Raw genomic sequence first — 12850 nt, 5'->3', positions numbered from 1 at the left:
GAAACTTAATTTAATTTTAATAAATTGATTTTAATTGAGTTTTTACCTGTAATTTTGGATTTTATCCCTATTATTATTATTATTATTATTATTATTATATATAAAGCTGTAAAGATACCAAAATGTGTCAGTTTGATTCTTATTCTACTCTGCCAAACAACACACACAAACACACACACACACACACACACTGGTCTTAATTTAACAGCAAGACTAATCACTTGGAGCATGACCAATTCTTGCAACATCTTGGAAGGGAAAGATGGGTGAACCCTAACAAGCTATAAAGATATCAAAGACTTATCAGTTCAGTTCTTATCCCAAGCTGTCAAACAGCAACCCTACCCCATCCTCACCAGACCTAATTTCACAATGAGACTAATTACATAGAGAGAAATAAAACTTCATATATTTATTTGCTCGTACAACACAGACCACAAAAGCAATTAGGTAAACCTCATGCGTACAGAAATGTATAGAGAGTAGAACATGTTATAAGCTCAACCGATTGCCATGTTAAATGCCACCAACTGAGCTTTATGTGCCTTTAGCAGGTACACAATGTTACAAGCACTGGAACCAGATCCTTGGTCTTTACTCTTTTACTTGTTTTAGTCATTTGACTGTGGCCATGCTGGAGCACCGCCTTTAATTGAGCAAATCGACCCCAGGACTTACTCTTTGTAAACCTAGTACTTATTCTATCGGTCTCTTTTTGCCGAACCGCTAAGTTATGGGGACGTAAACACACCAGCATCGGTTGTCAAGCAATGTTGGGGGGACAAACACAGACACACAAACATATACACACACATACATATACATATATACATATATATATACATATATACGACGGGCTTCTTTCAGTTTCCATCTACCAAATCCACTCACAAGGCTTTGGTCAGCCCGAGGCCTATAGTAGAAGACACTTGCCCAAGGTGCCACGCAGTGGGACTGAACCCAGAACCATGTGGTTGGTAAGCAAGCTACTTACCACACAGCCACTCCCACGTCTATCTGGCAATAACTTTTTAATTTCCACCCGTCTCAGAAGCCCTTAAAAGAATCACGAGTGCTACTCTCCTGTCCCTGACCCCAGTGATCCTGCCTTCTCTCCCACACATCAGAGACCCTGCAAAAGTCATCGGCACTATCTCCTCTTTCCCACTTCAGCAACCCTACAAAGATCTTTGGATACCAATTCCTCTCCCCTACTTCAGAGACCCTACAAAAGTCACAGGTGCTGCCTACTATCCCCACATCAGAGATCCTGCAAAGATCATAGGTGCTGCCTCCTCTCCCACACACCAGAGACCCTGAAAAATTCATGAGCACAGCCCTTCTTCTCATGACCAAATAAAAAGAAAAAAGAAAAAAACCTCTCCTGAAAAATTACATAAATGTAGAAACAATAGTAAATATCTTTACCTGGTAGGGGCTGAAAAACCACTGGAGTAATGTTGATCCCAGGAAGAACTGATTTGCCAAGGTTCACACAGCCATAGCTGGTAACAACTGAGTCCTCTTATGTAGAAACATTAGTTTGTGTCTGTTGTAAGTATGAAGCACCATCTTATAGGTATGTAAGCCACATAGGAATATCTGAAATAACACACATAGGGAAAAAATCTGTAATGAATATAAAACAGAAGTTACAGCTACTACTGCTCTTTCTTCCAACCCTTCATCTTCCACTCTGCCCCATCATCATCATCATCATCCTCGTCCTTTCTGTCATTCCTTTAATATGAAACTTTACTAGGGCGGTACACTTTACAAAGGGTAAAAAATAAATTTTTATCTATTTGAAAGTGTGTAACAAAATAATTACTTTTTTTTTAATGAAATATTCCCTGCCTAAAGTGATAAATTCTTCCACAAAAATAAATAAATAAATAAGTGAGTAATTGCAAAAATTTGTTCCAGTCACTGAAGCAACAATAACTAAACATTACTTTATAACATTATATTTTAATCCAACTTTATCTTCTGAAATTTTTTGAATACGACTTTTCACAGTTGTTTAGCTAACAGTACAAATTGCTATCTACTTTGAATTCTTGATGTGAACACTTCACAACTAAATGCCCTTCCGGTTAAAAGCCTTCTGTTTTAATTTTCTATGAGTGTCTGCCTTTTCTAACCATCTTTATTCAAAATTTTCTTTGGGCAATCCTCTCTTCTGGCAGTGAATGATATAACAACCAACTCGAACTTTTCTTAGTTTGACCTAATTATTGAAACCCGAGTCTTCCTTGCTATATCCGTCTGAACCAGCAACCATTTACATTTAAATCTAATTTTATGAAATCCAATCCAATTACTACAATTGAACATTTTTCTTGACCAGGAACTATTTTGATCATTTTTGTTAGCACAAAGTTAATTTTCTAAAACTTGGTATGGTAGTGACATCAAACCTTTAACTCTTTGCTTGTCTACTATTCACCACACAGACTGAACCCCAGCTGCTTATGCTCACCTTCTTGTACCTTAAGAGTTTGTTAGGACATTCCATTACTACCTTTCTTTTATCTCCTACTCAACTACTCCCACCTACCATTATGTATAACACAGGGTCACAATGTATTTTCTCTATAGCAAGAGTGAAAATACGTGGTTTGATGGTTAGGATATTCAACTCAAGATCATAAGGCCATGAGTTCAATTCCTAGCAGCATGTTGTGTCCTTGAGCAAGATACTTTATTTCAAGTTGCTCCAGTCCATTCAGGTGGCAAAACTCAGTTGTACCTGTAATTCAAAGGGCCAGCCCTGTCACATTCCACATAATGCTGAATCTCCCTGGAAACAACATTAAGGCTATAGTAGAAGTCATTTGCCCAAGGTGCCATACAATGGGACTGAACCCAGAACCATGTGACCAGGAAGCAAGTTTCTTATCATACAGCTATGTCTGTGCCTATTTCAAAAATTAATATTCATTTCATCATTTTGCATAAGCATCAAGAAATTTTATAACAGTTAAATTATAATTATTGCATGTAAACCATATTTCCTGATATTACCCATGATACCAAAAGTATACTTCCAAAGTTGCCCATCATACAACGGATAACACTAGTAAAATAAATAATAATTATAATGAAAATGTCTTTATGGAGACTTCCTCGAAGCCATAACATGCACAGAGTGAAATTCATTGAAACTTAATAGGATAGTTTCTGAGAAAAATTTTGAGAATTTGTTGAATCTTATAAACAAATTAAACTGAATTTTACTGGATTCTGTTAGTCAGAAAATGGGGGATGAAATAAATATCTGCTTCTCTCTACATTTATCAACACATTTATAAACAATACTAAAGTTTTTATATATACATACATACGAGGGTGAGTCAAAAAGTAATGCCATTTTGTTTAGGACAGGAACATGTATCATTCATCAAAATGAAGCTGGTCCCCTGTGGATCACATCCCTACTTCTCAACATAGTCACCATTTCTCTCAATATCAATGTTCCACCCTCGAATGAGAGCATGTATCCCTGCCCCGTAAAATTCTTTGAGCCACTTCTTCACTACAGTTTTCACTTCCTCGTCACTGGACTATCATCTCTTCGGCCCCATGAAAGAGGGTTTGAGAGGCAAACATTATTCCAGCGACATTTGAGTTTGACCACGTGACCACTTCCAGAAGCTACACTCGTCACCTGCAATTAGTCCTCCTCCCCTCCTGTGTTCCCTCCCCCATTTAGTCAGACGAGCAAATACGGGGTGGCCCAGAATTAATGATGACTTGAGTGAAATCGAAGGCATTTTTTTTTTAAACTCACTCTTATTTATTTGTGTTTAATATGAATTAAAAGTGTATAAATTTTGAATTTTGTTTATAATTTTATTTTCATTCCTGTTGTACCCCTATTATTTATCCAATGACAACTTTTTTTTCAATTTGGCAGCAATCATTTTCTTTATCTCAATCTCCAAGATGGAGTAATCATTTAGCTGAGCTTAAAGAACACATTCAGTTAGCAGTGCAGGAGCTAACTCCTGAACTGCTTCAAAATGTGTTTCACAATGCTAAGGAGAGATTTGAAGTATGCAGGGATACAAACATGTTGAAAATTTTCAATAAAAGTTTGACGTAAGATTTATAAATCTATTTGTTTTAGTAATAAACATAAAATTTTGTTAGTTTTTTTTTTTAAATTGCTCAATTTCATTGAAGCAGATAGTTAATTCTGGAACACCCTGTATGATGTGTTGCTCGAGTAAATATTAAAATCAAAGGTCTTCTTGCCGTAAACATCCCATCTTTTTGTTAAGCATATTGTATCAAAGAGTATATTATCCAAAATGTACATCTCCTTTATAGGCATGACTGTATGGTCGAGAAGCTTGCTTTCCAACCATGTCACCTTGGGTTCAGTCCCGCTGTGCGACACGTTGGGCAATTTTCTTTCATTACAGTTGCGTGCCAACCAAAGCTTTGTGTATTATATAATTGCTCTGACTGTATTGATACACATACAACTCACTTATTATTGTCATATAATAAACAAACAGAAGTTCATGTATGAAATTGATCTTTTTTTCTACATCAATTATTACGTTTTTTTCCTATAAATACACACATACAGGAGGAGTAAATCTATGTATATCATTGAATATAGCTCCCGAGAAAGAGTAAAAGTAATTACCCGATCAACGACGGGTATTACTGCTAGTATATATATGAATGTGTATATATATTCTTTGATGCTTTTACATGTTTCAGTCATTTGATTGCGGTCATGCTGGAGCACCGTCCTTAATTATACCAAGATATTTATATAGCAGTAATTTGAATTTTCAAAAGCATTCTAGTGTTTTTCCCCTTCCATCTTTTTTTTTTTTAATTTGTTTATTAATTTAATTTTACTTTTTGTTTTCTTTTTACTTATACTTATTTACTTTACTGCAGTTTTACTTCATCATATATGTTATTTTTGCATTATACTTTGTAGTTCTGGTGACTGTTTTAGTTGCTAATGAGGCCAGACTATCCTGTTTGTTGTAAAGAACTCCCTCAGCCCATGCTAGCTGTCAACACAATTTAGGAAATAAGATTCAAATGACAAGGTTTTTATTAACTCTTTGTTGATTGGTTCATTTTGATTAAGCTTTCATCTGATTGGCTGTAATAATAACTAGCCACTTCATAATTCTACCAGTTTCCTTTCTAATGTCAAAAGAAAATATAAAACTGAATAAATAAGATTAAAAAATATCATTAAATATGAATAAATCTGTATGTATGTATGTTTATGTATGAGTGTGTATGTGTGTGAGCAAAAGAAAGGAATATGGAGAGAAGATGGAATTATAGAGAACAAATATATTTCTACTTAAAGCACTTCTTAAAAGTAACTGACATACATTCAATTATATACACACACATGTATGTGAGTTTGTTTATGCATACAAGTACAAACAAGCATGTATTACATTTAGACATTATACATACACACACATATTCATTATATGTGTGTGTGTGTAATATTTGGGACTTATGAGTATATGTCAGTTAGTGTGCTAATGTGTTGAGTAAAGCAGTGGCACAATTTTGGGCTACCTGGTGTCATCCGGAGTTGGGTATATTTCCTTTGAATCTACTTCAGGAATTCTGCAGTATTAGCTGAGATAATAATCGATTAAGTAAACATAAGATGGAATTGGTATAACTCATTACTTTAAATGACAATCGTTTCAGCCCATTCTACGACTGTCCTTTATGGGTGGGATGCTGTGCCTCATACTATATTGCACCAATCTTGCAGTCTGGGTTACATCAGGTACATTCATACATAAAGTGGTGTCTCACTAAAAATCTTGATTTTGGGCAGTCATGTTTTTCTTTGACCCCTTCAGTTAAGGTAAATAATATGTCTGCCCAAAATCAAGATCTTTAGCAAGACACCACTTTATGTACCTGATGTGACCCAGACTACAAAATTGATGCAACATTGTATGATGCACAGCATCTCACCCATAAAGGACAGTTGCAGGATGGACCAAAACAATCGTCTTACAAAATAATGAGTTATACCAATTCCATCTTGTGTTTACTTCGTTTTGGGATTTTGTTGTTGTTGTTAGTGTGGTTGGTGTTGGTGTTGATGTGCATGCTAGTGTTGATGGTATGTTGTCAACGACTACTGGAAAGGTTGCAAGACGCAACGAAAATTTTAGGGAAAATAAATAAGTAAACAATGGAAAATTTGCCAGTGAGTGTGTTAAATAATAAGGCACTAAAAGAGAATGACCCTCCCCAGACACAACAAAATCTTCTGTTTACTTAACCGATTATTGTGTGTGTGTGTAAATAGATTTATATATATCATCATCGTCATTATATATATAAATCTATTTACACACACACATGTATATATTAGGTCATCCCATGAACAATGCGATTTTTCAATTTCATGAACTAAAACTAGGAGGGGGACAGGATAAACTACATGCATCAACTTGCTATAAAAGCAAGCAGTAATTTTAACTTGTCCTTATTCTTAGTGCAAGTTTTGAAGAGTGCAGTTCGATATTAACAGTTATTTTTTCAAAGGTAATAAAAGTATTCGACTCATAATCATACGGTTGTGATTTCAATTCCCAGTGGTGCATCATGTCCTTGAGCAAGACACTTTAATTCCCATTGCTCCAGTCCACTCAGCTGGCAAAAATGAGTTGTACCTGCGTTTCAAAGGGCCAACCTCATCACATTCTGTGTCATGCTGAATCTCCCTGAGAACTATGTTTAGGGTACACATATCCGAGGAGTGCTCAACCACTTTCACATTTTTTTTCATGAGCAGGCTGTTCTGTTGATCAGATCGACCGAAACACTCATCATCATGACAGGGTCCCAGCTGTTGTTGGTAAAGTCCATTCTTTTGCAAAGACAAAGGCAGGTGTATTAATTTGATGTTTGAGAAGAATGGAAAAGTCTTTGAGATTTCAAACCTACGCTCTTCGACAGAAAGAGCTGAGAGGAAAAAAATTGGAGAGGGAACAAAAAAGAACGGAGAGAGAAAAAAATGTAGGGATTAATGTTTTAACATGATGAAGTAACCCTAATTTTAATCAGCCATGAAAAAATCTTAATTTTCTTGGAGACAGATGCGGGTTGGCAACAAGAAAGACATCTGTCTGCAGAAAACCTGCCAAAATGAATTCTGTCTGGCCCACAGAAGCATAAAAAAGTGGACATTAAAATGATGGCAATGACATGATATGACAGCAGTAAAATTTTGACAAAGATCAACTAACTTGTAGCTTTGTTGATGTAAAGAAGGTATCTGAGAAGGGCCTGCATTCTAAAGATTTGGACTATGAAAACGTAAGGCATGGAAGAAAGGCTTGTGAGAAAAGTTGATGATATGTGCAAGACGACTATACGCAAATTAGGTGAGGACAGCCAATGCATGAAATGAAGCACAAGTGGCTTCTCATTATGATTATTCTGTGATCTGTTTCCTCCTATTTCCCAACCTGAGTGTGAGTGAAGTGCTGCTTAAAAGACATTTGAAACTTCTAAAGTAGATATGGATAAAATGTGTTTTTTGATGACTTCAGTTAAAATTAAGGTAGTGTTTTTGTGGTTTTAAAGTACAGAAACGTCCATGTTTGTAGAGAGATTATTTTTTAATATTCTATCTTGTTTCAATCATTGGACTACGGTCATACTGGTGCACCACTTTGAAAGGGTATTTTTAGTTAAAAAGATTGAACCACCACCAGTACTTTTCTTGTAAGTCTAGTATTTCTTTTATCAGTCACTTTTGCTGAACCACTAAGTTACAGGGACATAAACAACCAACATTTGTCAAGTAGTGGTAGTTGGAACAAATACACATGCACACAGACACACACACACATGAATATACACACACACACACTATAGAATTCCACAGTTTCCTTCTACCAAATTCACTGACAAGACATCAGTTGTCCCAAGGGCTGTCAGAGAAGACACTTGCCCAAGGTGCCACACAGTGGAACTGAACACCCAAAAACCATATGGTTGCAAAGTGAGTTTCTTAACTACACAGCCATGCCTGCACTTATAGATACACAGAAACTCAGTTCAAAGTTCTGAGAGCAACTAACAGTGAGAAAACAGGAAATAACGTAAGACTGGCACCACAATTCCATCACTTACCAATTAGACCCTTGTCCTTGACAATTGCAGTGCAAACTAGTGACTTGGTCAGCAGTCAAAAACTGATGACAAGATGAGCTGCTACAGATCACACTGTACCAAAGAGTGTCTGCATGCAACCAGAAACCACATGTGAACATGTATTCTCACTGAAATTCTGAACATGAACTCTACACCGCGACAGCAAAGGACGACTACAGCTACAGCATCCGAGCTATCCGACATGTTTGCTCTCCCAGAGGGGCCCTTGTCAAATTTGCAAGCTGGACTTTTGGGCCACAGGCAGAAACATTACTATGTCTACTGACAGCCTTGACTACAGTCGACCATCAGGTGTACGAGGTGGTATCAAAAAGTTCCCGGACTAGTTCTGTAGAGAGCCAACAGATGGCAGCACACTGTCCCATGCCCAGTTAGAGCTAGCAGTGACCTTCATGAGGCAGTGTGCTATGTGACATTGCTGCGTTTACTTTGCAAGTTGTGAAATTTGTGTTTCTGTGATCACATGTATGCTGTAGTCTGCAAATTTTGTCATGGGCAGGAACAAAGAGCCAACGTGAAATTTTGTATCAAACTTTGGAAGTCTGCTGCAGAGACATTAAGCATGCTTCAGCAAGCTTACTGCGACGAGGGTAATATGCAATGTCACAAGCACTTCAAAAGCACAAAATGTCACTGGGAGACAATGAGCAATCTGGAAGACCTACCACAAGCATCACACTCATTAACAACTAATTTATGCCAGAAGTGTAAAGGTTGTGTGACCTAGGGGCTTGGGTATTGGGCTCACAATTATCGCACAATGGCTACAGTTCTCAAACTGAATAGTGTGTTCGTGTCCTTGAGCAAGGCACTTCATTTCATGTTACTTGAGTTTGTCTTAGCTGAAAAAGAGTACCAGCAGAGTACCACTGGGAGTTAATCCTGCCACTGAATAACATCCTATTCATGGGGGGAGCCTCGTAATCCCAATGTCCTAAACACCACAGAATCTGAGATAAGCCTGAGGGTTCAAGATAGCCTTTAACCCCTGTGTGACAATATTTCTGCTTTTGTTTCATTTAATTTTGAAAATAATGAAAAATTTAAATAAAATAGCTTTATCATTATTAAGCTGGTGTTGGGAACATTGATTAATACAAAATAGTGATGGAAGATTCAAAAAAGAGTAACCACTTGTTACTCAGTTTTGCCAATGTTTCAATTAATACTGAAAAAAATGGAGAATTTAGTAAAATAACTTTGTCATTATTAGCCTGGTGTTAGGAACATAAATTAACTCAAAATATTGCTGGAAGGTTCTAATTTAGATCACTTTAACCCTTTTGTTACCATATTCTTGTTGAAATACACTGCCTGTGTTTCAATTAATACTGAAAATAATGAAGAAATTAGTAAAATAACTTTGTTATTATTAAGCTGATGTTTGAAACATAAATTCACATAAAATATGGAGGACAGCTTTAGTTTAGATCATTTTAAAACAGGAAGCTTTAACCATAAAACCAGGAGTAGTATCAAGAGGATTAACTTAGTGTAACACTTGTATACCCTCTAACCTCCATTCCGTAATCATATTACATAGAATCTATCCCTCAGCCTCAACCAGTTAGTGGAATGGCTTTCTAGCCACAAGGGCACAATGGCAAAAATTAGTATCATGACGTTGGTAGTACAGTGTAATTGAGATTTCCATATCTTGAGATGGTTGTCATAAGTAGACCTCATAAGTTGCTCCTATTTTCCCTCTCCTTCTATTTTTTCTCTTTTTAATAGCTAAATAGGATGGTATATTCTAATGAGCCACTTGACAGCTCACAAGCAAAACTTCAAAAACTATATTTTTATTCTTCAAAGCTTCCACTCTTTTGCCACTTGCAGACAGTGGGGCGTGGCCATATTGGGAAACCACCCACTAAAGATGTGAGCACAAAGTGGGACCCAAACCCATGCCTCTCCTTTGGCTCCTCAGTGCAATGACCTCCATACAATGTGTCACCTCCAAATAATATGAAATTCAATCAAATTTCTAAAAATAATTTTTAAAAAGCCCTCGAACATGTAAATCACAATTTATAAACCCAGCAAAAGCCTTCACATTCAATTTATAAAAGAGAGAGTGTCTTTATATCAATATGTGGGCACACACACATGCACACACATGTGTGTGTGTATGTGCCAACATGTATGGCTGCAAATGAGTACCTTTTGCATGTGGGATTATTACCACTGGTCAAATCATTCAATGATTCTAAGAGGCCCTCTGGCCCTTGCACATCTTTCTCTGACCCACCTGCAGCTTCAATTAAGAATATTCTTTCAAAATCTTTTAATTCAAAAGTGACCATATTTCTGCTGAAAGGAAAGGGGTAAACATTGCTTTGGTTTTTGTAAGGCTGATTGTAAGACCCAACGCCATACACAAAGTTGGAAAACAATCCATAAGGTGTTGTATGTGAGCTTCTGTGTGTGCTAAGAAGTCAACGTCATCTGTGTAAAGAAGTTCTCTGTTCAGAGCTTGGAAAGTCTTTGTTTTAGCATTAAACCATCTTGAGCTGAAAACCTTTCTGATGGTTCCAAACCACAACAGAATATCTCTGCACAATCATAGAAAATGTGTGTATGCAAGACAGCAAAGAAGACTGAGAAAAGACTGCTAATAAGAATATCACCTTGCTTTACTCCATCGTCAATTGGGGTTTCTCCAGACAGTTGATCATTGAAGGCAACTTGTGCTTTCATGTCACTGCACAACTGCTTTAACATGCTCACAAATTTAGGAGAACATACTACTTCACCAAATATTACCCAGAGTGTTTTTCTGTTAAATATATCAAAAGCTTTTGTTAGGTCAGCAAAGAGTTGATATAGAGGGATATGCTACTCAGTGTATTTTTCTTGTATATGTCTTGCAGCGAAGATCATATCAACTTTCCGCATTCCTCCTCCTAAAACCACTATGTGATTCTGGCATAACTACAGGACAGATATCTTCCTCTAGTCTGTTGAGCAAAAAGTCTTGCAAATACCTTGCCAACAGCTTGCAATACAGTGATATCACGATAGTTATCACATATCGATTTTTCACCTTTGCTCTTGTGTAATGATAACAGAATACCATTGATCCAATCTTGTGGAATCAGGGTCCCGTTCCAACTATTAATAATGAAGTTGTTTATCACTTCGGTTCCATTACATTTCTGTTACACTGTCTACTTTGGCATAATTTACATACATGAACAATTAACACAATATATATACCCACTGTAATCTGAGATGACCCTTTGTACACTAGTCAAGTATTATGATAGGATTTGATAAAAATCAAAAATACATATATTTGCAATCTTCTGGCCATAGAAACAAAAGCCTTGAAATATGTGCAACAGACTAATATTTTGTTACATCTGGCCTTTCACATACCTGAATTCAGTTTCTACCAAGGGCAACTTTGCCTTTCATCCTTAATAAAGTATGACTCGAGTAAGCAGAGATGGTCAATTTAAGCAACAATGTTCATTCTTCAAATGTGTGGTTCCATGCTTGTGTCAGAACTAATACCTCCTCACATTCTTTTATAGCTTGAGTTCAAATCCTGCCAGGATACAGTGACTTTAACTTTTGTTTGCCTACTCCCCCCACCCATCTGAAGGTGGGGATTGATAACATTAATAAGTGTGTCAGCCGATATCATAAATAATCTACTTTTAGATTTCTCACTCTCTCTCTCTCACTGTATACATACACAGATACATATATACATGTGTAATTGTGTGAGTATGTGTATGTATATATATATATATATATATATATATGCACAGGTGTGCATATATTTACATATATGAATGCATTTGAGTTTGTATAGCGTAAATTCAATGAACAATAAATAGCAACAGTGGAGATACAAGATTTAATATATATATATATATATATATAAATATATATATATATATATAAAACAAATAATAAATGAGTATATGCATATATATGTACAGATATGTGCATACCTACATCTATCTGTATATATAGGTGCATATCTGGGTACAGGACATTGCAAACAAAATGTAGACAAAAAAATGATAATAACCATAGTACAGAACACACACAGGCCACATAGAGAACATTTTCTTTCATCAGCTACCCCCATTCTAACACGGGTGTTTCGAATATATATATATATATATATATATATATATATATATATATATATACACATAATTAAGAGATCAGTAACAGTTGCTTCACCACATACCAAAGTTCAGAAATAGCAGCTAAAATGCTGAGACTCCAACAGATAGCATTACTTGTAACTCACAAAGGCAAAACAAGAAGAAAAAACAACGAAAACTAACCAGTCGAAGTTAATCATAGACGCGTTTCTGGCTTAGGAGCGATAACACTCCATTTCCTCATCAGTATGATATTCTAGTTGCAAATTCGACGGTGCTAGCAATTGTGCATGCATGACTGAGTGAACATCATGCATCGGCACAACTCGAAAACACCTCCGAACCTACATAGGCTAGCCAGACCATTATTCCTCCTCAAGAAAATTACCATGTGCGTCACAAGCACATTTAATTATATATATATATATATATATATATATATATATATATACATATATATATATGTATAAATCTTTCGAGCGGGATCGTTGCCAGTGCCCCCCGGACTGGCTCATGTA

The sequence above is a fragment of the Octopus bimaculoides genome, chromosome 16 (assembly GCF_046866305.1).
Source record: "Octopus bimaculoides isolate indiv1 chromosome 16, ASM4686630v1, whole genome shotgun sequence".
NCBI classification, from domain to species: domain Eukaryota; kingdom Metazoa; phylum Mollusca; class Cephalopoda; order Octopoda; family Octopodidae; genus Octopus; species Octopus bimaculoides.
Note: the sequence above shows the minus strand (reverse complement) of the source record.